The sequence below is a fragment of the Globicephala melas genome, chromosome 6 (assembly GCF_963455315.2).
Source record: "Globicephala melas chromosome 6, mGloMel1.2, whole genome shotgun sequence".
In the NCBI taxonomy this organism is placed as follows: domain Eukaryota; kingdom Metazoa; phylum Chordata; class Mammalia; order Artiodactyla; family Delphinidae; genus Globicephala; species Globicephala melas.
In genome coordinates, this window is record NC_083319.1 from 3887492 (window position 1) to 3913712 (window position 26221).

Consider the following 26221-nt stretch of genomic DNA (forward strand, 5'->3'; position numbering starts at 1 on the left):
GTCCAGGAAGATCCCACATGCCGCAGAGCAACTAAGCCCGTGTGCCACAACTACTAAGCCTGCGCTCTAGAGCCCACGTGCCACAACTACTGAAGCCCGTGCGCCTAGAGCCCATGCTCCGCAACAAGAGAAGCCACCGCGATGAGAAGCCCGCGCACCGCAACAAAGAGTAGCCCCCACTCACCGCAACTAGAGAAAGCCCGCGCACAGCAACGAAGACCCAAAGCAGCCAAAAATAAATAAATAAATAAACAAATAATAAATAAAAAGTATCCAACCTTCTATTGTGTGTTGGATGTGAGGTTGACATCAATTTTTCTAACAACAACAACAACAAAAAAGCTGCTCTATGCCATTTTTTTAATTAAGATAAATTAAAATTCCTCTGGTTTGAAGATATTTTAAAGACTTTTGTGACAGCCTGAAGATCGTTACTGCCCCCCTGGGGCTCCGGCTGATTCCAGCTGCGACAGCGTCTGCGATCTGCCCTCCGGCCAAGACCCCAGGGCAGACGCCCCCAACCTGGCATGGGGACAGAGTCCCAGAACCCACCCTGAGACCTGGACGCTCCCAGCTCCTGCTGGGGGTCGGAACGGATGCTGCCTTTGGGGAGCGCCATGCCCGGTGTTTATGAAAAGCCAGATTTAATATACGTGCCACCTCCAGTGGGTGCTACCAAGCAACACCAAAGAGTGGAGTTCCGATCCATCTTACAGTGTGGGTGACCTCAAGAACAGGGTGCTGGTGGAGGGAACCAGGCACTCTCCCCCACGTATTGTGATTCCACTTGTAGAAGAGGCAACTCCAAGACAGAAAGCAGATTAGCAGTAGCCGGGGGCTGGGGCAGGCATCGGAAGGGAGTGCTGGTGGGGACGGGGGCTCCTTAGGGGCAGCGAGATGTTCTCCAATTGATTGTGGTGCTTGCACAGCTCTGTGAACGCAGTAAAAATCACTGAATTGTATGGCACATGAATTATATCTCAATAAACCTGTTTTAAAAAAAAAAAGAAATCACTATACAGTAATAACATATTTATTCTGAAAAAAGAAATGTATATATACATATACCCTCTTACCTAGCGATTCCACTTCTAGGAATTTTTCCTAAGGAAATAATGAAGGACGTGCACATAAATGCTTTCATACTTTAAAAAAGACATTAAAGTGTCAAGTGAGAGGGCTTTGAATAAATTACGGTGCATGCATTCGCTAGAACACTGCACAAATAGCAACTTAACACAATGTGGTAGAAACGCATCTATTGACATAGATGTGTGTTCACGATAAACTGTTGAGTGAAATTAACAGGGAACAGACAGCAAATGTGGATACTGTCAAACGATATGCCTCACCCACATGGGAGAGCGGTCGCTGAGTTATACACAGGGGCTACTTCCAGATAAGGGCTTTGGGAGGATTTTTTTCCCTCCTTCTTTCAATTCTCAGGATCATCTAGCTTTTCCATTTTGACCTGTGTTACTGGTGCAATAAACTGGTATGGGTTCTTTTTTGGCGATGGCCAGAGGGAGGGCAAGTAAAGAGAAGGATGGTCTGGTCTGAGCAAACAGAGTGTTTTGGGGGAGCAGAGCAGAGCGGCCTCTCCAGCAGAGAGGGCTCTTGGAGCTCAGAACCAGGGCACCTGGGCAAGACCTGCCTCTCTGGTCCTCCGTCATGTATAAAATATGTGATAAATCCCACCTGGAATCCTCGCTCCCATGCTGAGCCCCAGAGGCCCCGAGGAAGCCACTGAAGGAAGACAGCTGTGGGTGCAGGAAGCCAGCCCCACATCCTCACGTCCCAGGGACCAGGCCTGGATGACGAGCTCGGGCCCCGGGCCAGCAGGTCGGCACTGTGCCTGCTCCCTTTGCCTGTGCATCATTTCCTGTTACTCAGCATCACTCAGCCCGGGAGATGCCAGCCTGGGGCCGCGCCAGCTGCTGAGAGGAGCTGCTCCCTGTTCCGGGCACGCTCGGCTGGGTTTGGGTAGCCCAGGCCTGAGCGGAGTTGACAGCGCTGTCTGCTCCATCCCGAGGAGGGTAGCTCTGGGAGCAGACACAGCAACACCCAGCGCCTGCCTGAAGTGGGGCGGGACCCCCCAGCTTAGCCCCGGGCCCGCCGCCCCTCCATGGCCCTGCACAGGTGCAGGAGGCTGTGAGACAGGACTACCCCGGACACCAGCCTCAGGTGATGAGGCCGGAGGTTCCATCGGGACAGTGGCAGGGCTGTTGCAGAGGGACAGCACGATCCGATCTGGCCCATGGCGTTAAGTGAGCACGTACTAACTGCTCTAATGGGCTGTTTCCCTTACCCCTCACACCAGCTGGGTACCCAGGCTTACAGATGAGGGACCAAGGCTCAGGAAGTTCGTTGCCCAACTTGATTACTAGCTGGGCCCAGACTTAAATCTGCCTGAGTGGGGAAGCTGTGCCCCAGGCTCGCTGCAGCGGGTCTGGGTTGCCAGGGTCGGGCTGCCCACCAAGCACCCGCAGGCCTCCAGACTGGGCCGGGGGCCTGGCAGCTCCACCCCCGTGGGGAGGCAGGGAAGAGGCTCCACCTGAAAGACCGACAGAGCAGGCGGGCAGGGTCCCGGTGGTCATGGCCTAGGGCAGCCTGTGGTCTCCAGAAGCTGACGCAAGACAGGCAGGGCCAGGAGCCCGGGCTGGGCCTGTGCCCTCGGGGAGGAGAGGAAAAGTGGAGCCCGCCCACTGGGGGAGGGCCTGTCCCAGCTCTGCTTCCCAGGAAACAGGCTGCAGGAGCGTGGGCCCTGGAGGCCCCCCTGTAAGGAGCTGAGGACAGCAGGTGGGCAGAGAACAAGGCGGGCCTGCAGTGAAGGTGCAGCGGCCGAGTTTCCGCAGGTCACACGGGGTGGAGCTGGGGGCGGTGGTCCTGGGGGCTAGGCCACCACCTCAGAGCTGCCTGAACTGAGGTGAGGGGGACAGGCCTCCACACCCACTGCATCAGGTCATCACTGGCACAGGCCCCCAAGGGGGCAGCTACCTTGGACCAGGAGGGTCCAGGTGGCCAAGGGCGGAAGGTGGCGGCTGTGAGAACGTACTGACGGCAGCTGGGACCGGAAGAGGGAACCTGGGTGGATGCAGAGCACAGTCAGGGGCAGAGGCAGCCCCCATCCTGCCCAGAGAGGGCTGGGGTCAAGGCGAGGCCCCCAGGGCTCCTATCTGCCACGGGGCAGAGACGAGCCCTCCTGGTACCCTGAGCCTGGGTCCTCCATGCTGGCCGCGCCCCTGGCTTGTGGCTGCCATGCCCACAGGTCCTAGTGGGCTTTGGTGGTTCACTTCTCTGGCTTCCTTTCCAATCGCGGATGTCAAACCTCAGGGCACTGCCTGGGTCCCTTTCCAGAGGGAGCTGATGCGGGACAGCAGGTGATAGGGGAGGGCCTGGATTCCCTTCCTTCCCCTGTCCTCTGGCAGGGCCCTCCGTGTATCCAACCCCCTACCGCCTCCCCCTAATCACAGCCCGGCCAGGAACCCACGGCCGTGCTCACCGATTGAAGGTAACACAGCCCTCAACACAGCCCCTCACGGGGCAAGAACGCTACGTTCATAAAAGCAGTGTTTCTTCTCTCTATGAAGATATCGGAACTCACTGCAGGGGAATCCAAACCACCCAGCTGAGCAGAAACGAAAAGTCTCCCCAGATCCCTACCCAGCTCGAACCTTCTGCAGCTTCGGTGCCACCCCCTCCCTGGGCCCCCTTGCAGGTTTGCAGAGGTTGAGGCATAGACCCGCATCCGTGCTCCCACTCTCTGGGGGCTTCACTCGACAGTGTGATGTCCGTCGTGTCCAGATACAGATGTTCATTCAGCCTTTCCAGTTGCACGTGTCAAACCTCAGGGCACTGCCTGGGTGCCGAGGCCTCTGGGCGTGGGGCGGTGTCCCCCATCCCCCGACAGTTCAGGGGGATCGGAGAGGTGGGCGCCAGGACAGAACCTACAGGACCCCCAAGCAAGTGCAGAGAGCCCGCCAGACCTTGGTGCCCTGGCCTGGGAAGCAGGGTCTGTTGACCGCACAGCTGCGACCACATCTGGTGAGTGGGAAAGCTCTCAGGAACGTGCGGGTGGCAGCAGGGAAATTGGAGCCGAAGAAGCAGAGACAGCCCGCCTGCAGTAACTTCTTTGCTCAATCAATAGCCATTTCCCGGCTCCAAATTACTTTCTTTTCCCCCTGAAACCATCCGAGGCAGCTGCTGCCGATCAGCTGTGACACGTTAAAGAAATGCTATTGGAATTTCCAGGCCTGAGAGGGTTCTCCTGACCCAGTGTTTGCTCAGCCATCCCTGGCAATGCCACGGAGAGGACAAGACGTAAAAAGAGCTAATGGACCCGGCTGAGCAGCTCGGCTCCGGCCACGGGGCAGCCAGGACCTGCGCGAGGCTCAGGGTCCCCAGAGCGGCCTGCTGGGGCCTCCACACCGCGGCGGAGTGGGCGCCAGACTTTGGCATCCACCCTGTCCCTCCCTCCCTGGGCCCGACTTTTTTTGTTTTGGTTTTGTTTTCGTTTTTTGTTTTGTTTTGCTAATTGCTTTATAACCACAACAAACTAGTGCGGAGAAAGCCCTGTACAAAACAACACAATAAAGATCGAGGTGTTCCCTTAGGCAAGGCTGAAGATTTCAGTCTCTGGTATTTGGAATCTAGGCTGCAGTCCTTGTTTTCGGATGGATCACTGGGTGTGTGGCACCGTCCATGCTTTTAACCAGATTTGAACAGGAGAACGGCCACTTGGCTCAGGTAGAAGACGAAGTGTTGGGTTTCACGTGTCACATCGCTACCAAAGTTCCTCCCCACGGCGCAGTGCCAGGTAGGGCTGTACTTCTTGTCAAACTCCTTCCTGACACGGGCAGCAACGTCCTTCTCTATAGTCTATTTCTCTAGTTCCCGAGTAGCACTGTCCACCGAGTCCTGTTGCATCTCCTCTCACATATTGGCATTTTTCATCACGGCCTCTCGGTCACACGTGGTTACCAAGGGGCAGGGGCTGGCCGACTGCAACGGCGGCGCATCTGTGGAGCCCCACGCCAGCCGCCGCCGCCTAGTCATGGGCCCGACTGTTAATTGCCCCAACTGCATGCCAGGCCGAGCATGGGGTACGAGCCCACAGAAATGACAGAGACGAGTGCCCTGCCCTCTGGAAGCAGGCAGGACGGGAGGCCACGCAGAAGCAACTCTTGGAGTGGCTAAAATAACCTAGTTGCGGCCGTGTGCTCACAGCGAGAGGGAGTCCATCCCCCCAGCAGGGCCCCGGGAACCCTAAGCCTCCCAGCATGGATAAGAGAGCCTCCGGCAGGCTTTTCCTGTGATGGGAACCCATCTCACCTGTTCCCAAATGTAGTGGATTGAATGGGGGTTCTCAAAAGGTATGTCCGTGTCCTTACCCCCAGAACCCGTGAATGTGACCTTGTTTGGGAAAAAGGTCTTTGCAGATGTAATGAAGTTAATGATCTTGAGATGAGATCATCCTAGATTAACCGGGTAGGTCTTAAATCCGCGGGCAAGTGACCTTATAAGAGACACAGAGACAGAGGAGAAGCCACATGAAGTTGGAACAGAGACTGGAGGGATGCAGCCACAAGCCAGGGACACCTGGACCACCACGAGCTGGAAGAGGCGGGAAGGATCCTCCCCCAAAGCCTCTGGAGGGAGCGCAGCCCCGCCGACACCTTGATCTTGAATTTCTGTCCTCCAGAACTGGGAGACGATAAACTCCTGTTGCTTTCGGCCCCCCGGTTTTGGGCAGCCCCAGGACACTCCCAGACCAAACACGGAAAACACTGAGCCCAGCAGCAAAGCGTGTGGTTCAGGTGGGAGTCCCAGCTACTAGCTGTGTCCTTGGGCAAGTTACTTAACCTCCCTGAGCCTCAGTCTCTATATCTTAAAATGGGGATAGCGCTAGAACCTTCCAGAAGGTTGGGAGTGATTACATGAAATGACGTCTGGCACATGAAGAGCCATGTGAAGGGGTCACCATTCCTAGGCCCCCTCCCTGAGGTCCCATCCTTGCCCTATCATGTCACCTCTACCTAACTTCACCAAGGCTCCCAGGGACTCATATAGGTGAGTTTGGGGGATCTCAGGAGCAAGCATGCTTCCTACCCTACCCATATCAGAAGGAAATGAGAGCCCCTCCTATTCCTTGGCCTCACACCTCCAAGCCATCCTTCACAGTGCCCGTAGCAAAAATGGCAGTGATGATAATAGTTGCAGTAGTAGAAAAACACTTAGACATTCTTCTGAGAACATCGTGCTCGCAAAGGCACCAGCACCTCATAATAGACATATAAGGTCAGCACTATAGTTATTCTCCGTTGACAGGTGAGGAAACTGAAGCACGGAGAAGCTTGTAAATTGCTCAAAGTCCCGGGAGCCGGGACACCCACCAGGCCATCTGAGCCTTTATCCTGTTGAAACTTGCCAAAGTGAATATTACAGCTGTATTTATATGATGGCGTCTGAGACTCTGGGTGTCACAAACAGTGCCTAGTGCCAAAGACATGGGATTTCATTCTGCTCCAACCACTTCTGTTTTCTATACGAAAGGAAGGAAAGGGGTGGGGGGAGGGAGGATGTGAGTCTGGGCCCCGGGTACATGGGGGGATGGGGGTGCAGCAGGGGGAGTTAAAGTTGGAAAACACCCTGGGCCCCCAGCACGGCCACGCTCAGGACAGGCCCCGGTCTAGCCATCCTCCGCCCATGAATTTCTAGAACAGGAGATCCCAGCTGGGCTAGGAACCACACTAGCTGGACCAATTAACTATGGTCTACACCAGGCAGTGTTTCCAACCTTGAAAAATACACTTAAAATGAAATAAATAAAAAGATGTAGGAATTAAGTGTGAAGGAGCCACATAGAGGCTTGGCCAGGGGCTCAGGAAGGGTAGCGTCCTGTCCAGGTCACCACTGCACTGCCAGTCCCTGAACTTGGGCAGGCGCCAGTAGCTGAGTGGCCGAGGTGGACAGCAGGGCCCGGGCAGCTGGATGGAAACAGGCTCTGAGAGTGTGTTTCTCTTCCTTCCAACTCCCAGAACCCAAACGGCTGAGTGGTCTGGGCTCCTGGGTTTCAGGAGGTCCCAGGCCTGGGTCTCCGCCCCAGAGGGAAGTGGGTTTCTGATGCCCTCCGAGAGCACCCAGCTCTGATCAGCTGGAAGCCCCCAGGGACTCCCACTGCCCCGAGCTCCTCAGCTCGGCATTCCAGGCCCCCCAGACTTTCTTTCCATTATCTGCCTTGTGATCAAAAACCCCCAGCCGCTTCCTGATAGCACCCAAGCCAGAGCAAACCCCCCTTCCTTGAATCCCCCTGAAAATCACCCACCACAGGCCCGAGTCCATTCTAAGACCTGTCGTGGAGACACCCGTGGTCCCCAAGGTGTGCACTCCCCACGACGGCAGCACGAGCCCACCTGGTCCAAGCACAGTGTGTCCGTGGTGGCCTCTGCTGAAGGCATCACAGCACCGTATCACGTCACACCAGCTCTGGCCGGTCCCTGTTGCCCTGACAACGCCCCTTGTCCCCCTTTCCCCTCACTGATGCCTGCGGTGAATTCTTACCTGTCCTGCAGATCTCCGCTTGGACGATACCTCCTCCAGGATGCCTTTCCAACTCTCCAGACTGGCTTTGCTGTGCACGTCTGTGCCCCTGCCCGCGTGAGTCCCTCTCAGGTCCTGGCAGGCTGCGCCGCGGCTGCCTCTTTCCCCACCAGCCCCTCCCTGAGGGCGGGGCCTGGGCCCTGACCGCCTTGGTCTCTGCAAGGACCCAAGGTCCGGCCCCACCCAGAGGAGATGCACAGGGAGGTTCCGGAGCAACCTGGTCTCGACCCCGCCAACAACATTATCAGCACACGGGTCTGTGCAGGACCTCGGGCCACCAGCCCCGACAGTAATGATAACAAAGGAGAGTGGCCTGAAAACACTTGCCTTTCTCGCGTCCACCGCCCCAGTGACTCTGAGTGGGTGAGAAACTGGGGGGACAGCTGGTGATGGGGGCCGACATTCCTCACCAGTCCTCTGGGAGCCAGCGGCCTCCCGAGGGGCAGAGACCAGGGCACGGGTGCCCCCTCACCAGCGGTGTCCAGCACAGGGCAGCCTGATCTTTTCTGCAGGACTCACGGGCACCAGGCTGGCCTGGGAGTAAAACAGCCCAAGCACAGGCGTCACCAGCAAGCGCATGAGCTACTCTCGCCAGGACATGCCGGGTTTTTAAAGAGGAACCCTGGACATTCACACGCAAAAAAAAAACAGTGTAGACACGGACTTCACATCCTTCACAGCATCAACTCAAAATGGATCACAGACCCAAATGTAGAATGTGAAGCTATAAAACTCCCAGAATATAACGTAGGAGAAAATCCAGCGGCCCCTGAGTATGGCAGGTCCCTCAGATGCAACACCAAAGGCACAATCCCCGAGATGATTGCCAGGGGCTGGGCGAGGAGAGATGAGCAGGTGGGGCACAGGGGTGGGATGTTTAGGGCAGTGACCTACTCCGTGTGATACTGTGATGATGTACATGTCATCACACAATTGCCAAACCCACAGAACGTGCAAAGATTCAATCCTCCCCTCAACCCCACTCAATTTTTCTGTAAACCCCAAACTGCTTAACAACAAAGGCTATTAATGTCAATTTTAAAAGAGGAACCCAAAAGAAAGAACGAAGCCAGGGGGTGACATTTCAGCCAGCAGGCAGGCCTTCTCCGTGGTCCTGTGCTCAAGAAGATTGCCACCGAGCTCAGGCCTGGGATGCTCTCAGTCAACTGACCTCCAGCCAGGGCTGCGGGAAGGCTGAGGGTCCTGGAGGGGAGAGGGTCCTGAGGGCCACCATGCGGGTTTCTGAGGACCTCTGAGCACCTCCTGAGTCAGCAACCGCGCCTTCTGTCATTTTCTCCAGAACGTTGATGGCGTGATGCCGGCCGAGTGGCCCGCGCGTCAAGCCTCCATTGTTCATTATTCACAGACTTAGTCATTCATGCATTTAGTCATTTCCTTTGTCTCAAGAAGAAAGCAAATTCCACCTTCCGCCAGCCCCAGCAGAATGACTGGGCACCCCAATCACGGCTGTTGGGATTAATAAGTTTCTCAGACCCTCATTACCATTTCAGAAACGCTGTCCAAGGCACAGTGGGCAGGGGCACCTCATGCCAGGAAGGTGTTCCTTTACAAGATGAGCAGTGAGCAGGTCAATTAAGTCAGGGGCCCCCCGAAGGGGAGGCTCCCAGACCTCCCCAAGTGCACAGAACTCGCCCCCAGAAATGGGTGTACCAGCCGGAATCTGGGGGTGGTGGGGGAGGTGGCAGCCGTGAGGGTCACTGCCCTGGACCACCAGCTCGAGTCCAGGCCTTCAGGGAGTGTTTGCTGGTGGCCACTATCACAAAAGCCACACGGACAGCCGGGTCTCACCTGTGCGTGTTAATGCACTAATTCACATTCATACACGCATTCATTCAGCCACGTGTGCATCCTCAACTGTTTCATGAACATCTAGTGCGTCCTTCCTAAGGAGCCCACACACTTATTTATGAACTCACACGTCCACAGTGCAGGCAGGCACACATGCATTCAGTCCTGTAGGCTGTGTGGGGTTTGCAGGGGCAGACAGCCGGGTGGGTCGGGGGCCACTGGGAGAGCAGGCAATGCTTCCTGGGGAGGGGCCATCAGAGTGCTGTGTGGGGAAGGCCTGGAGCTGCTCTAAGCCACAGCCGCAGGGAAACCCCAGGCACCAACAAGGGTGAACCTTCCAGATGGCAGAGGTCATGCCGCCATCCAGGGAGTCGGCTGGCTCTCAGAGGGCGTCTCGGTTTTGGGGTCCAAACCGTGCGGGCTGTGGGCACCCCCATACCCACAGCACATCAGAACCCACCTGGCCGGCCCTACAATGCCCAGCGAGGGGCACGCTGTGGCCAGTGCAGCAACTGACAATGAAACACTCATCACTGCTGGCAGAGCCCTGACATACGGCACAGAGAGAGCAAAAAGAGTCATCTGGTATTTAGTAGTTGCGTCAACAAAGCTCTATTTGGAAGTGAATTCAACCTGATGGCATCCCAGCCAGTGAGCGTGGGGACGCGGCCAACCTGTCCTGCAGCGGCAAGATGACGGCTCATTCCCGGGACATCCAGGAGAGAGCTCGCCAACGGGAGACACACCTGGGCAAGGCGCAGACTGGGCTTGAGGTCATAGCCAACGGTACTCCACTTAAGGGGAGCCCATGAAATTTTAACGACATTCTGAGGTTTGCCAAAAAGCATCCTTTTAAGAGGAGAGCAAGAAACGCCCCTGCGTGGAACCTGGGCAGCAGGGGCTCAGAGGAACTCATTCCTTCCCATCTCCCCATCACTGAGCTCCAAGGCGGGCACGCCTACAGGGCCACCCAAACTCCGGCTTCCCGGGCAACCACAGCTCAGGCCCTGCCTCTGGCTTCATCCCCCTGTAAGCCCCTCCCCAGGGCAAAGGCACCCCTCGTCCCAAGGACCGGTATCCCTCTGGAAAGGGCTGCCTCGGGCCCACATGCCCCTCTTGAGTTGCTTTTCAGAAGTAATTTCCATGTAATGAGAGCACAGGGAAAACTCATTATTCTAGACACCGCTAATTAGGGGTCTGGGGCCAGCAGAAAGTGACATTTGCTTTCTCCACAGACGGTGCGAATTAACAACCAGACAAGATCGCAGGGACCTTTAAAGAGCCGGAAGCAGCTCCTGGCCAGCGGCTGTCAGCCGTCAGGAGAGCCCTGGGAGGGCGACACCAGTATTATTCCCATTTCACAGAGGAGGAGACTGAGGCTCACCCTGGGTCTCACAGGGAGGACCCCACAGAGACCAGAGACCACCAGGCCCCACTGCCTGGGGTCCGGCTCACTCCCCCCATGGCAGTCGGTGGAGAGGACACAGGCTCTGTACTCCATCCTCTGGCTTTGCCAAATTCCACCCCATCTGGGAGACTGGAAGGATGGGGGCAAAGGGACCCTTCTCCTTTGTAAACTGTGAGATCCTGTGGGGTCAACAGAGAGGGGCAGCTGGACCGGAAGGATCTTGTGAGCAAAGGCGTGGAGATCTGTGTTGCTGGAGTGAAGCGTCTCTGAGGGGCACGCGGTAGGGCTGGGCAGTGGGAGCATCCAGGAGCCCGGCCACGCCATTCCTGAACTGCCCAGGCTCCCCAGCTGGAGGAGGTGGGGGAGGAAGCCCCCGCCCCGGGAGAGAAGGGACGGAGGCCAAACTGAGGAAGGGTGGGAACTGGGGCTCATTCCAGCTCCCCCCTGGTGTTCTCCCCACGCAAAGGTCATCCCCTTGTCATGGAAAGTTGGGGCCCCCAGCCCACACTCACACTGTCAGGTTCTTACCAATCCGTCTGCTCCGCGTCGCTGAGAGATGTGGCCCCGCTTAATCCCACACCCACCCCTGGGGTGTGACACCCGTGGGTGTGCGTGGATCTGTCCCGTCCCCCCTGGGTCCACAGCTAAGGAGCCATGCCTAGGGGGGTGGGGGTTAGGGACAGGAAACCTGGGAAAAGTCACATCTGCCTAAGAGGGTCCCGTGCAGGGGAGGGGGTCGGGGGTGAGGGCTGCAGCGGTCCCGTGGCAGAACCTCCATCCCACCCTCCCCCCACCCCCGCAGGTGCGGAGGCTGCTCCACGGACACCAGCGGGGTCAGCAGGATGGCAGCCACGGAAGGGCAGACCGTCCACCCCACAGACTCTCCTGCGCACGCAGAGGCAAGATCTTTCTCCACCTTCAGCTCACGAGGGATGGAATCCCCAGCCGCATGGGGTCTCCATCCTGTGTCCGTGGCCTTGAGCCCACTCCTGCTGAGAGCGGACCAGGGGAGGCTTCTGAGCCCTTGATTGGTCAGTAGCTGGTAGTCGTTGAGCTGGGAGGAGGCCCACGGTCACCTTGCCCAGAGGCCCTCCTGGCTGGGAGGGGCGGAGCAGGTGGGAGGGGCGGGGCAGGTGGGAGGGGCGGGGGGCGGGGCTCTGGTGCCGGTGGGCAGGCTGGGGCAGGACTGCAACGGGCAGGGCCAAGCAGGTGACCTGGCGCACAGGGGCAAAGGGCTTCAGGGGTCATCAGCTTACTCCTCATAAGATACTTGCTGGACACACGATGCAGCCCAGGCCCTGTCCCTCCCCGACACCCAGTCAGCACAGCAGTGAGGTTTTCTCTGGACACACCTGCAGGGTGGGAGCTGCAGGGACCAGGTGGACAAGGGGGTTTAACCAGAGCTGGGGTTTTGCCAGGAGAGGGCCCAGAAGGGAGAGAGGAAGGGAGGGAGTGGGGCGATATGAAGGGCATGGTGCGGGCGGACTGGACTCCAAGCCAGGACAGAGGGCAGCGGCCAGGGAGCCTGGGGAGGAGGGGGGCAGAGATGGGGGTGGGCAGTGAGTCAGCGGGAAGCTGGGGTGGAGAAACAGGTCGGGGAGGGCCCCAGGTGCAGGCCTAGAGCAAACTGGAAATGCAGGGCCCTGTTCAAAACAGCAGGCAAGGTGGGTCATTAAAGGCATTGAGGTCCAGAGCCTGGTCCTTTCCTCCACGTGATGTTTTTTATTTGCTGCTACTTAATGTCATTCAAAGTAAAGAAAAATTTTAAATGTAAATTCTTAGCATGAATTTTACCATTTATCCTGGTTTCTTCTCTGATTATTATATCAGAGCATCTAAGTCGTATATGGAATCACGGCAATTATTCCATTTGTATTTCATGCTCTTTCCTGAGGAATGTCTGCATGGAGCTGAGGAGGGAAGTCAAGACAGACTCAGGACGGGGAAGAGGACGCCCCCCAGGCAGGAGCTGCTCCAAGGAGCGCCCCCTCGGACCCTCGGGCAGGGCGCAGACCTGCCACCTTCCGGGCACCCCCGCTCCGACCCAGCTGCTGGGTCTCCCCTCCCGCCAGCCGCCAAGGGAAGCACACACCTGAGTGCACGCCCCCAGCCCACTCGATCAGTCGACCCCAGGGGCCTTGCAGCCTGCGCACCAGGACTCGGTAGGTAGTGGATGGGCGGGAGAGAGGCTCACCCCCACCAAGTCGCCGCCCAACCTGCCTGGGCCGGCGCCGTGGCTACCCCCTGCCCCAGCTCCAGAGACCAGCCCGACCCCTAGTGCCCAGGCCCCTGCCAGGACAGAGGGCAGTCATGGTCTCTGGGCAGGGATGGGTAGGGGAAAGTCGGGCTGGAGTCTAGGTGCTGACGGGTGACCCAGGTGGGATGTGGAGAGAGAAGCTTCGTCCTGTTGGTCTCTGTACAGGGGGCTGGGGGAGGGGGGAGAGAGGGAAGGGGATGGGCCCCGGGGGGAGAAGGGGGAGCATCTTTTGGGAACAAGCTTGCTCAGGGCCCTCTCTGCCCTCCTGCCAGAGCCACTCAAGGCCCGGAGGCTGGGGGAGCAGGGCCGTCGGTGGCTGGTTCTGCGCTGGCCTGGGCCCCAGCTCCGGGCTCCCCGCCAGCGTCTTCCCCGCCCCCGCCCCCACCCCTGAGTCCCTGTCCCCTTTGGAGGCAGGAAAATCCAGGCAGGCAGCATGGATGCGGTCGGGATCACAGGCCACACCGCCTCCAGGAACGGCCCAGAGGACAGGGTGCTACTGCCTATCCTGACCCCACCACAGCCCTGGGAAGGCTGTTTCTCGAGGATTCGGGATGTATGCAGACCCGGGCCCACGCTGACCCCAGGCACCTGGGCTCTGGCCCCAGCGCTGCCCCTCCCCTGCCATTGCACCTAGCTCTGGACCTGTCTGTGGGCCTGGACACTCACTCAGACTCTCCCCAGGATGTCTTGCCCTGGACGTCCCCAGGCTCGCTCCTCGAAGGAATTTTCCATGAGTCTGCGGGTCACCTCCGTTGAGTCCAAGGTGACACCCAGACCTGGTGTCTGGCAATCAGTGAGCATGTGAGTCTGCATGTGTGTGCACACGTACACCATGCCTTCACACACACACACACACACACACACACACCATGGGGTCTGGTCGCCACACCATCCAGCCTTTCACAAGTAGAAACCCCATCTTTCTAGGGTCTCTGTCTCTCCCTCTCCCTCTATCTGCATCTCTCTGTCTGTTTCTGTCTCTGTCTCTCTCTGTGTCTCTCCACCTCCTCCGATGTCCTCTAAACCGGGACGTTTCCATCTGGGCTCCAGCCCACCAGCGCACAGGATGGGGGACCCGGGGCGTCGCCCTCCTGTGAAGGGCGATCGCGGTGATTTATTCGACTTTCTGGCAACAGCTTAATCGAGTCTGGATGGGTACCTGGTTCTGGGCTCATCCTCGTTGCTAGGAAACCCTCAGCCTGTATACCCCATCCCGTCCCAAGTAGCAGAGACGGTAGGCAGAACGTCTTGTGCCCCTTGTGGCCGAGGCTAGGGCTGGGATGGCTGGGACAGCTGGGGACCACGGTGGCCTGTTCACCTACTGACTCCCTGGGGAAAGGGCCTGGTTGACGAAGCTCCCACGGGTGCAGGGGCCCTGCTTGCCCCGGCCCTCCCCAGGCACCTGACTCAGGGCCCTGCACGCCCACCCCTCCACCCTCTCCCCGAGACTACTGCTTCCACAGACCCGCCTTTGTCTACCTCTCCAAACCGTACGGTGCCGTGGGGCACATCTCTTTGAGTGTCTCTCTGCCTGTAAACCATAAATGCCTGTGATCAGGACAGGTCTTCCTCATTATCATCTCCCCAGACACTCACATGCTGGGGCGGGGAGCGGGGGTGGGGGAGGAAACGGAAGAAGGGAAAGAAGGAGGGATAGAAGGAAGGAAGGAGAGGGGAGGGTGCTGGTGGGAGTGCGCTGGGCAGTCCTGGAGAAACTCGGGGCAGTGCAGCATCAGGACCAGACAGGGTGGGGCAGCTGACCTCACCAGGTCATTCAGACGTGGATGCCAGATGCCAGGACCACTGCATTTCCGCCTGGCGTGGCAGAGCTGAGAGGAGCCCCGGTCCCCTCGGCCCTCAGCATCCTAGGACCAAAGACCCCCTTCCCTGGGAATCGCCGGTCCTCGCCTGTTCCCATTTTTCTCGTTTCAATAATTCTTGCAGCCAATGTTGTGTAAATAAAATTATTCTTCCCCAAAAAATCATTAGCAGGGCCCGACATTAATTCCCCCGCAATCTGTGTAATTAACTGCATGTAATACAGGGCATTAAAGGATCCATTTGCTAATCACGGCTCCTCTGCTCCAGGCACCTAATTAAATCCCTTCCTGTTTCTCCATTTACAGGATCCAGGGCAAAGATACAGACCACCGGGAAAGCTGCTGTCATAAATCAGCTTTTTGTAATTGTCAGAGGGTGCAGGTCCACCTTGTGTATTTCATTTCACTCCACCACTCAGTCCCCACCCCCGCAGTCCCCTCCCTCCAGGACTCAGTGACTCTCCACCCAGGCCCCTGCAGGGAAGGAGGACACCGCACCTGGGAGGTGGGCTCAGGAAAGAGCACCCATGAGGTCCAGGTGAGCGCCTTGCCCGCGACACACCTACCCCCCGGGTCACACCTTTGCCGCTGCGGCCCCTTCACGTGAAAACTTTGTGCCACCCTCGCCTACGTCTATTAGGTGGGGCTCTGGGACCACCTTTCCATTCTGGGGCTCCTGCTTGTCTCCTTAACAACAGCAGCCGCTGGGGCAACTGGGGGTGATTTTGTCCCTTCACTGAGGTCCCCAGACAGCTGTCTCCCCAGAAACAGGGTCTCAGGAACACAGCTGTGGCATCTGACATGAGTTTTGAATCCTGGCACCTCCTAGCCCTTGTGACCTTGGGGAGGCACATGACCCCCCCAAGCTCCTGTTTCCTAGCTTATCAAAGGGGCCAGGACGGTCGTGGAGGTGTGAGTAAGCCGTCAAGGGAAGTAACAAGGCTCGGCTCCCCAGGACAATCCCCCGCCGGTGAGCATTGAGCACTTGCTATCCGCCAGCACCGCACGTAACCCCGAAGGACGGCCTGTCACCCAGCCCTGTGAACGGGCACGTTCAGGGTCCTGGAGGTCAGGCCGCTTGCCCAGCACCCAGGGGCTACTGGCAGAGACCTGTACAAACAAACCCAGGTCTGAGGAAGCAGGTAAACAGGGCCAGGCAGGGTGTGGAGCGACAGTTGGTGGGAACCAGGTTTCTTTCGGGGTGAGAGTCTCACAGCTCTGTGAATATACTAGAAGCACTGAATTGCACATTTTAAACAGGTGACCTTCACAGTCTGTGAATTACATCACAGTGAAACGTCATCGTGGCAGCCCAGGCCGTGACAAAGCCCACCCACGGACCTCTGGGGCCCCCAGCAGCTGGAGGAGACAAGGACAGCCCCTCCCCTGGAGCCTCCGAAAGGAGCGGCCTTGCATCGTGGATCTGGACTCTGGCCTCCAGAGCTGTTGTTTCCAGGCACCCGGTTTGCAGCGATTTGTTACAGCAGCGCAGGGAACTCATACTTCTTCTGAATCAGAATCTGAATGTTATAAGATCCCCCGGGGAATTCAGTGCACGTTACAGCTTGAAAAGCACTGGTGTCCAGGCGCTGAACCCAGGCTGCCTCTGGGCTGAGCAAGGCTTGGGTCTGAACTCAGTACTAATAACGGTACCTCTACTCAGAGTGGGAAACCGAGGCAGGAAGTGAAATAGCAACGCCAAGGGCACACGACACAGGGCCAAGCGCCCTCCCCCAGGGCCCTTGTCCACACGGCTGTGAGAGCGATGAGGTCCCAGCATCGGCACGCTCCATCCAGAGCAGAGGAGGCGGGCGGGGACGGTGAAAGCAGGCGGCCAGACTGAGTTTGTTGGAAGAGATTCGAATTCAACCTGAAAGCACCGGATGCCTGCCATGAGCCTCCACTGCCCGGATGCCGGCCCCCCGCAGATGCCCAGAACGGCTTGACTCCCCTCGTGGGTTGGTTCTCTGCACCCTGCCCCTGAGACGGAGATGGGGATGCGGGAGGTTCTCTGGGAGCCCTCTCGGGTGAGGGCCTGTCGGGTGAAGGAGGCAGGAGCAGGCAGTGGGAGAAACTGAGCGGCGAGGCGGTCTCGACAAAGGCCTCAGTCCGTCCCGCAGATGCTCGGGGCCATCCCAGATCGGGGCGAGACGCCAAGGCTTTCGGACCCACACGGGCCAGTCTGGGATGCTAGCCGCCCTCAGAAGGAGGCACGGGCTGGGGCCAGGCTGCTCTCTTCGGCCCAGGGCGAGTCTGCAGAGGGCTCGCTGAGAGCGCAGGGGGTGCAGGGGATCTGGGCAGCGTGAACCAGCTCCCAGCACCCTCAGTCTGGTGCCAGCCCCATGCGGTCCCCGCCACCCAGCTCTCCGTCTGAGTCCCCTCCCCACACAGCTGCCTGCCTCCCACCAATGTGGAGGCCCCTCTTCCTGGTCAGCGCAGAGGGCCTCAAGCCTGGGGTCCAGTGCAGAGCTTGGGGGGCAGAGCCATTACCCACCTTGATCGGGGGGTCAGTGGCGTGAGTCATCCTTCACGTGCGCGGTTAAATCGGGCAGCCCGCCGAGCCCGTCTCCAGCGATTTCCGCATGTTAATAATGCTTCCGTTTGCCCCACGCAGCACATCTGTCGCAGCTAGCCCCCTGCTGGCCCATATTTTTAACTTCTAATTATGACCAGATGTGGGATATTGAGTAGTGTGAGGCCTTTTAGACGTCTACCGAAATTTCTTCCTAATGATGTCATTGTAAGGCTCTCATGGTTCATAACTTGGGTCATTACTGAAATACATACATAGCGGTGTCTCCAAAGTTGCACCCTCCTCCCCTAAGAAGGGAGTTTCAGGGGGAGAATCGGAGGTTGGAGATGACCCGGTGAGGAGTAACAGAGGCAAAGACTTTCTCAGGTCCCGGCCGTGAGCCTCTGCTCCCAGGGGTGCCTCAGGTGCGCCCGCCCCGACACCTACTCCTGAGTCTCTGATCACCTGAGAACAGCTCTCCTGTGTCACAGAAGAGCCCTCACCAGGAGGGAGACGTGGGCCACCTCCCCTGGAGCAGGACGGTTAAGGGTTAGGAGGGCTTTGGGCCAGGAACCCCAGCTCTCTGAGTCTTCCAAGCTCCTCCCCAAAAGGCAGCATCAGGAGGGTCAGTGAGGGGCTTCAGTGTCATAAGCCCTGTCACCTGCTTACGCAGGACCTTGCTCATGGCAAGGTCACCCCACCAGCTGCAGTCGTGGGCATTGTTGTTCCCGGGCGGCAGTACCTTGTCCCAAACGGGAGCTCAGCAGCGAGCACATCCCTGCAAAGAGCGGCAGAGACACCCACCCAGCCCACGGCCCGGCTCACACGTCTACCAGTGCAAGTTCGACACTGACAGCTCGAAACGACAACCCTGACTGATGGCTCTTTCCTTGCAAAACACCTGCCGGGTTCCCCAAAGACCCCTATCTTCCCTTCTACAGAGCCACTCATCACCCCTGCTACTACGCCCAGCACGGGGCGGACGCCGTTCCTTCTTCCCAAAGCAGGGCTGGTGGCAGCAGCCAGCAGGGGCCACGTCATAGCCGTGGCTCTCAGACACACCCTGCCTTCCGACAGCTCCGAAACATCAGTCAAAGGACGCCCAAGGCGGAGCCACAGGTAGCGTCCTCGTGGCCGGTGCCCCCAGTTGATCCGCTGGCCCTTTGCTGCCCCTGAGATAGTCACCACGGTTTGCCTTCCCTCCCAGTGATGCCCTCTGGCCCCCAGAGTGCTGCCTGGTCTTCACGGGGCCCTCCCCAAGGCAAGAGAGTGTCCGTGGCCCACTTCCCGACTGGATGTGACCTCTCTGAGGCTGGCGGCTCCAATGTGCGCCTGAAGACGAGAACCACCGCCTGAGTGTCCATCTGCGACCCCGTGATCTGCACATCCTAGCTCCAGACCACCTGTGCAGGGACCACCAGGAGGCTGGGAGACAACCCTGCCAACACCCGCCGCTCCCACACCTCCCATGTCCCCCCTGGAAGGGGACATGAAGAGTCCACCAAAGGCTGGAGAAGCAAGATGGGCACTTCCCCAAAGTAAACGTGGCCACGTGCCATGTTCTGCCCCCACCCCATGGCAGGGAGGTAGGGGATCCTCACGTCACTGCAGGTCAAGTGAGGGAACCCGGGGCTGGGCACCTGACTGTCCCAGGTGAGGGGCTATGCCTGGAGCATCCCTTGTGACAGAGCGGGGAGTCGGGCTGTGTATGCCATGGCCGTGGTGCCACGTTTGGGGGCAAAGACTCCAGTGGGGTTCTCTCCAGTAGGGCAGCTGGGTTCTGGTCATCTTGGAAGAGACCCCTCCCACAAAGACCGCTTGGAGTGGCCAGGTGACCCCAGGAGAGGGGACAAGGGTGGCCAGCCAGCCAGCAGCCTCCCTACCCCAGGAGCCACAGGCGAGAGATCCTCAGAGATGGGGTCTCCCAGGCCCACACAAGGACCCCGAGGAATCTGTCACACCCGGCAGGCACCAGCAGCAGTTACAAGGCACCGTCCAGGGTGCCCTTCTGCCCCCCCGGCCCCTCTCGACTCTGCTGGCGCCAGGTGGGTGGGGGAGGGAGACCAGGTAGGGCTCAGAGAATCAGCCCACAGGCGTCTCACCCCCGAAGGCTTGACCTCGGATGAATGTCTTGAGATGAGTGACTGTTGGAAAGACCACTTATTACTATGTAGCCCTTATCAGGGATAAGAAGCAGGGCAGGGAAAGTGCGCTCAAGGGAGCAAATCCAACAGGGAGGGTGAGAAGGAACAGGATGCCGTCTGCTCCCGCCTCCTGGCGCAGCTCCTCCAATAAACCAGTGACTAACTCGAGGCCAATGGTGGATGAACACAGAAACCGGATGTGGTCCGTCCTTACCGTGGAACACTATTCAGCCTTAAAGAAGAAGGAAATTCTGATGCAGGCTACAACACGGACGAGCCTTGTAGACACCACGTTCAGTGAAGTGAGCCAGTCACAGAAAGGCCAGTCCTGCAGGACCCACCCCTGCGAGGTCGCTGGAGGAGTCAAACCCACAGAGACAGAACGTAGATGGTGCGGCCGGGGCTGGGGGAGGGAGGGGAGTGAGTGTTTAATGGGGACAGGGCATCCGTTTGGGAAGATGAAAGAGCCCTGGAGACAGACGTGAGGATGGTTGCACAATAAGGTGAATGTGCTCGATGCCCCTGAGCTGTGCACTTAAAAGTGCTTTAAGATGGTATCATTTATGTTATGTTTATTTTACTGCAATTTTAAAATTTTAATAAGCCCGTTACACATGTATTTATTTTTATCAGAACTCTGGAAGCGCAGACACCCAGCCCGTCTCTGGCCGAGGTGCTTACTTCATCTCAATCGCTTGTTCCTAAGTTTTCTACGCAAACACCCATTATCTTTGTTGGAAACAGGTAGAGTTACGTGGGCCCACCTGCTCAGAACGGGTTGGGGTACAGACAGCCAGGCCATCTGGTGGGACTCAGGAGTGGACGCTGGGGGACTGACCGCACCCAGGCCCACAGGTCGGGGTGGAGTCTGCCCTGAGTGACCCAGGGTGTGACTCGGCACTTAGAGAAGAAGCAGAAAAGGTCATCTCTGGTGTCAGAGAGCATGGTGAGAGGCAAACGGCCCGGTCCATTCCCCACCCTGAGCCAGAGCAAGAATGCCTGGGGTAGAGCCCGCCGTGCAGGGGAGCCAACCAGAGGGGACCAAACCGGGGAATCACTGCCAGCCATTTGAGCACGCGGGTTCTCAGGCCATCAATAAATGATGAGTGGTTGCCACAGCAACAGCCCCACCATATTTCATCTCCTGGAGACTCAGGAAAGCTCCAGCAGTGCTGCAAAGAGCCAGGCGGAAAGGGAAGGGGCCTCAGCCTCCCGCCTTTACGTTGGCCAGACCCCGGGGCTCTGAGCGCAGGGTGGACACTGCTTGGATGACATGGGGGTTTGGAGGGAACAGAAAGGATGGGTTTGAGGCAAGAAGGGAGGTGAGCGGCACAGCCCAGGAAGCAAAAGGAGCCAAATTAACCCCGGCTGACTGTTGATCTTTGGTGTATTGCAGGTCATGTGACCTCTCTGAGCCTCAGTTTCCTCGTCTGCCAGAGATAGAAAAAATGGAATACGATACAGCTGGGTGCGTGTCGGCATTCGGTAAATGGTGCCTAACATCATTATTGTAGGTAAATAGCTCTAAACGGTGGTTACCCACATAGTTACACATTGGGGTTTCTATTCCCCTGTGTAAACCCATAATTCTCTGTGGCATCGCTTCTTCCTGACAGACAGCCTTCAATATTGCTTGTGAGCAGGTGGTTGGTGAGTCATTCTTTCAGCCTGGTGTATCCAACGAGCCTTTATTCCACCTTCATTTTCGAAAAAATGTTTGCGCGGGGTGTAGAACTCTACGTGGACAAGTCTTTTTCCTCTCAGCACTTTAAAGATCTTTCCCTACTATTCCTATGGTTTCCTATGAGAAATCCACTGTTTCCCTCATGGTTTTTCCTCTGAGTATAATGTGTCTTTTTATTTATTTACTTATTTTTGGCTGCGTTGGGTCTTTGTTGCTGCACGCGGGCTCTCTCTAGTTGCAGAGAGCAGGGGCTGTTCTTCGTTGCGGTGCGTGGGCTTCTCATCGCGGTGGGTGGCTTCTCTGGTCGCGGAGCACAGTCTGTAGGCCCGCGGGCTTCAGTAGTTGTGACACGCAGGCTCAGTAGTTGTGGCGCACGGACTCAGCTGCTCCACAGCATGTGGGGTCTTCCCGGCCCAGGGCTCAAACCCGTGTCCCCTGCATTGGCAGGCGGATTCTTAACCACTGCGCCACCAGGGAAGTGCATAATGTGCCTTTTTCCTTTGGCTGCTTCATCGCTGGGGTTGAGCAAGTTGATTATAACATGCCTCGCTGTTGTTTTCTTCATGTAACTTGTGCTCGGGGTTCGTTGAGCCTTCTGAATCTGTGGGTTTACAGTTTTTATTAAATTTGGATTGTGAGCCATCATTTCTTCCAATGACTTTTTGTTCTCCTCTTTCCTCTCCTTCAGGGCTCCAACTGCTCATATATGAGGCCACTGAAAGTCGTCCCATGGCCCTCTGTGCACTGTTCATACGTGTGAGGTTTTCTCCTCTGTGTGTTCCATATTGGATAACTTCTAATGCTATATCTTCAAGTTCATGTATCTTCTCTTGTGCAGTGTTTAATCCCATTCAGGCGTATTTCTCATCTCAGACACTGCAGTTGGTTGTTCTCCCCTCTAGAAGTCTGATGTGAGTCTCTTTTGTAGCTTTCACACCTCTGCTTAATACGTTCAGTTTTCTTCCGGCTTTTTGAACGTAGTGACAGCAACTGTTTTAATATCCTCGTCTGCCAATTCTAACACCTGGGCTAGTTCAGGGATGGCTTCGACTGATTGATTTTTCTCCTCCTTGAGGGTCATATATTCCTGCATTTTGTGTGCCTGGTAATTTTTTACCAAATGCCCAACCTAACGAAGTTCACCTTGTCAGGTGCTGAATCTTTTTTTTTTTTTTTTTTTTTTTTTTATAAGGACAATATATTGAGTTTTTCATAATGCTAATCATATTACATTATTTAATAGGCTGTCTTTTATTCTAAAATTGTGTCATTTTCATGCATGTGAAATGACAATAAAAGTGAATTATAATTGTAATTATCTTTTTTTTTAATTTATTTATTTATTTATTTATTTATTTTTTAACATCTTTATTGGAGTATAATTGCTTTACAATGGTATGTTAGTTTCAGCTTCACAACAAAATGAATCAGTTATATATATACATATATTCCCATATCTCTTCCCGCTTGCGTCTCCCAAAAAATGTTCATTGCAGCTCTATTTACAATAGCCCAGAGATGGAAACAACCTAAGTGTCCATCATCGGATGAATGGATAAAGAAGATGTGGCACATATATACAATGGAATATTACTCAGCCATAAAAAGAGACGAAATTGAGCTATTTGTAATGAGGTGGATAGACCTAGAGTCTGTCATACAGAGTGAAGTAAGTCAGAAAGAGAGAGACAAATACCGTATGCTAACACATATATATGGAATTTAAAAAAAAAAATGTCATGAAAAACCTAGGGGTGAAACAGGAATAAAGACACAGACTTACTAGAGAATGGACTTGAGGCTATGGGGAGGGGGAAGGGTAAACGGTGACAAAGCGATAAAGAGGCATGGACATATATACACTACTGAATCTTTTTTGTTCAGGTAAGTAGTCTTGCGCTTTGTTTGGGGGTGCATTTACTTTGAAACAGTTTGAACCTTTCCAGTCTCGCTTTTAAGCTTCGTTATGCAGGATCAGACAGTGGTTAACCTGGGTTTAGTTATTCCTCATGACTGAGGCCAGACCCTGCTGAGTGCTTCCTGCAGGGACCCGTGAGTCACGAGGTTTCCCATCTGGCTGGTGGAAAGGAAGCTGACTCCCAGCTCTGTCAGCCCGAGGGCTGTTTCCTCTCGTCCTCTGGGTGGTTGGTCCTCGGTTAGACCTCAGGAACCCTCCTCACACGCATGCAACAGCCGCACTCACATGAATATCGGCGGGAGGGCGGGGGGCCTCCAAGTCTCCCCTGTGCAGCTCTCTCCTCCGGGGCCCGGCCCTGTGACTCTAGATGCCTGGGTCTCCCCGGGCCCTCGGGTCCCTCTCCTCCACTCAGGGCTTCCATCAGGATCCTCCTGGGGTCCCCTCTGTGTGCCACAGCTGGAAACCCCCTCCTGGCCATGAGCTGGGGGCAGTCGAGGGGCTCACCTCACTCCTTTAAACAATCACTGTCCTTCCTTGCCTGGTGCCCAGTGTCCTGAAAACTGTGGTTTCATAGATTATGTCTGGATTTGGGGAGCAGCAGAGGGAAACACTGAGGCTTTGAGCAGACTCCCACCAGGACCTCGAGTTGGCCCCAAGTCCAAGTCCAGGGGCATGGAGCCAGGCCCACGTCTGGGCAGCAGTGCCAGCAGCATCATTGTCATTGCCATTTATATTTTAAGGGGAAACAAGAAAAGGGGAGGGTCTCACACTCACCGGACCTCGTCTTTCAGCCTCAGTCTCTACTGGTCAGTAGGAAAGGCCTGTCTTTACCACTTGGTGCAAAGGCTGTTTGCAGACTGGAGGCGCCCCCATGTTTCCTTGAGACTGGTCAGGGCCAGGCCAGCAGGCCCAGAGCACAGGCGTGTACGAGCCCATTAGGAGGACAGAGCCCCATGGGCCTGGGCATCCACCCTAGGGCCAGATCAGGGGCTGGGGGGAGGGTCCGGAAGCCCCGAGAGAAGGGGGAGGGCTCTGCAGGCTCTCAGGAATCTTATTTTCATCATTGCCACCACTTCACCTGCATACACAGGCCACTATCACAGAAGGCCCCAGCCTGACCTTCCCTCCAACTTCCCACCCGGCCTCCACCTCTGCCCGGTCCACAGTGCCAGTGCCGGGGCCCCGCAGGGGCTCTCTCTAGACAGAGGACCGGGCTCATCCCCTGGCTCTCTTTGGCTTCCCTGAGACCCAGGAGAGACAAAGCCGGCAAAGCCACTGACCTCCAGCCAATGGGCCTCTCGCATAAAAATCTACCACCAGACCGTGAAATGTTTAAACACCATGTTTCACTCCTAAAAAGTGAGGCAGGAGCCAGCACCTTCTGAGCCAGGATTTTCCTGGGTACAGATGGGCATTTTATAGACCAAAGCAATAGAATAAAATACACATGACCAGCGAGCTGCTGGCGAGTGGGGAGCTCAGCCCGAGGAAGGACCAGGGGGCAGCCTCCCTGCATTGTCCTGGCGCCACAGCGTATCCTGGCTCAGAGCACTCGGCAGACAGGATGATTCAGGTCTCCGATTTCCAGAGGAAGAGCCTGAGGTCCTCAGAGCTCCCATGACTTGTGTAAGGCCCCCCGGCCCTGTGGTGGAGACAGGCTTGAGCCCGTGTGAATCCAAACCCTGCTCACCTGCTCTTGAGCCCCCATGCCGCCCACACCCAGACCAGGAGGGCTTTGGCCCCCTCTTTGCACACACAAGGGAGGGCGGGACATGGGGTAGTGGTGGAGAAACACAGCAACCCCTGGAGGGACACAGTGGGATGGGGGTGGAGGTGGTGGGAGGGCCCCCCTCTCTGCTCTGGGAGGCTGGAAATCCGTAAACCAGACCCAGGCGGCAGCTTCCACACAAGCAGGGTCCTGCAGTGGGTTCTCCCACCCTCCCCCACCTAGGGGACCCCCAAGGTCCTCTCCAGCCCCTGCCCTGGGTGCCCTTGACCTCAGGGTGGGACAGGAGACTGGCCCCCCAGCCCAGATGGCCCCAGACCTGCTCAGAGGCCACCCGCCCGGCTCAGCGGGGGACAGGGCAAGTGAGGGGGATTACCAGATCCCCCCAACCCTGGGCGTCACGGGGCTGAGAGCAGCAGGAGGGGCCGGTCATCCACCCGTCGTGCCCTCGCACCCCTCGCGTGTACAGCCAGCATGTCCTGCGCCTACCATGCCCCTGGCACGTGCGGGACACAGGGCATGTGGGAAGGCGGCATCTCCCGGGAGTGGACCCTACCATGCCCTAACAAACAGACAGGGGAGGGGCGCCGGGGGGCCCGCATGCCCAGGGTCCCCTGCCGACCACCTCAGCCTGTGCTGCAGCGGGTGCGTTTGGGGACAGGGCGGGAGCCCTGAGGGGATGAGGCGGAAGGCTGGGGACCCAGAACAGCAGCCTGAGTGGTGGGGAGCTTTCCTGAGCTCGGGGGCCACCATGAGAAGCTTTAGGCCGGAGGGGGTGAGAACAGGGGCAGCCTGTGCGCTCCTGGGGGCAAGGGCGGGGGCACGTGGAGGGCGAGCCACGGCGGTCGGGCTGCAGGTGGAGGGAGGGGTGGCAGGGGGACGAGGCTGCCTGCCGGCCGTGTGGCCTTGGGCAGGTGACACCTCTGAGCCCAGAGAGCTTAAAGGTTAGGAATTAGGAATTGGAGGTCTTGGCCCAGAGCAGGGGTGGCTCCCCCCACCATAAAAGGGCCACATCGAATTGGCTCACACGTGCTGCTGGTGTTGTCCTCAGCCATGGCCCCCCAGGGACGCCAGTCCCTCCCCTGCCATCCAGGAGACACCGACTCCCACCAAAGACTCGCCTGCAGACTCCTGTGCCGCGTGTTCTGCTCCAAGCAGCTCCTCAGAGGCACTTCCCGAAGCTGGCGGCCCCTCCCGAGAGGCGCTGAGCCCACCCAAGACAAGCGTGTTTGCCCTCTGCCACGTGTTCTTTATGAAAGCCGAGAGTACTCCAGGGTCCCAGAGAGCCCGTCCCGGCCAGGGTCACTCACAGTCCAACAGTCAGAGTGAGTCCGCGAAGGAAAT

General features: G+C 57.2%; 1 pseudogene; it reads right to left on the minus strand.

Moving 5' to 3' along the window:
• Positions 1-4529: 4529 nt before the first annotated feature.
• Positions 4530-5055, minus strand: LOC115842829 (dynein light chain 1, cytoplasmic-like; annotated as a pseudogene).
• Positions 5056-26221: the final 21166 nt, after the last annotated feature.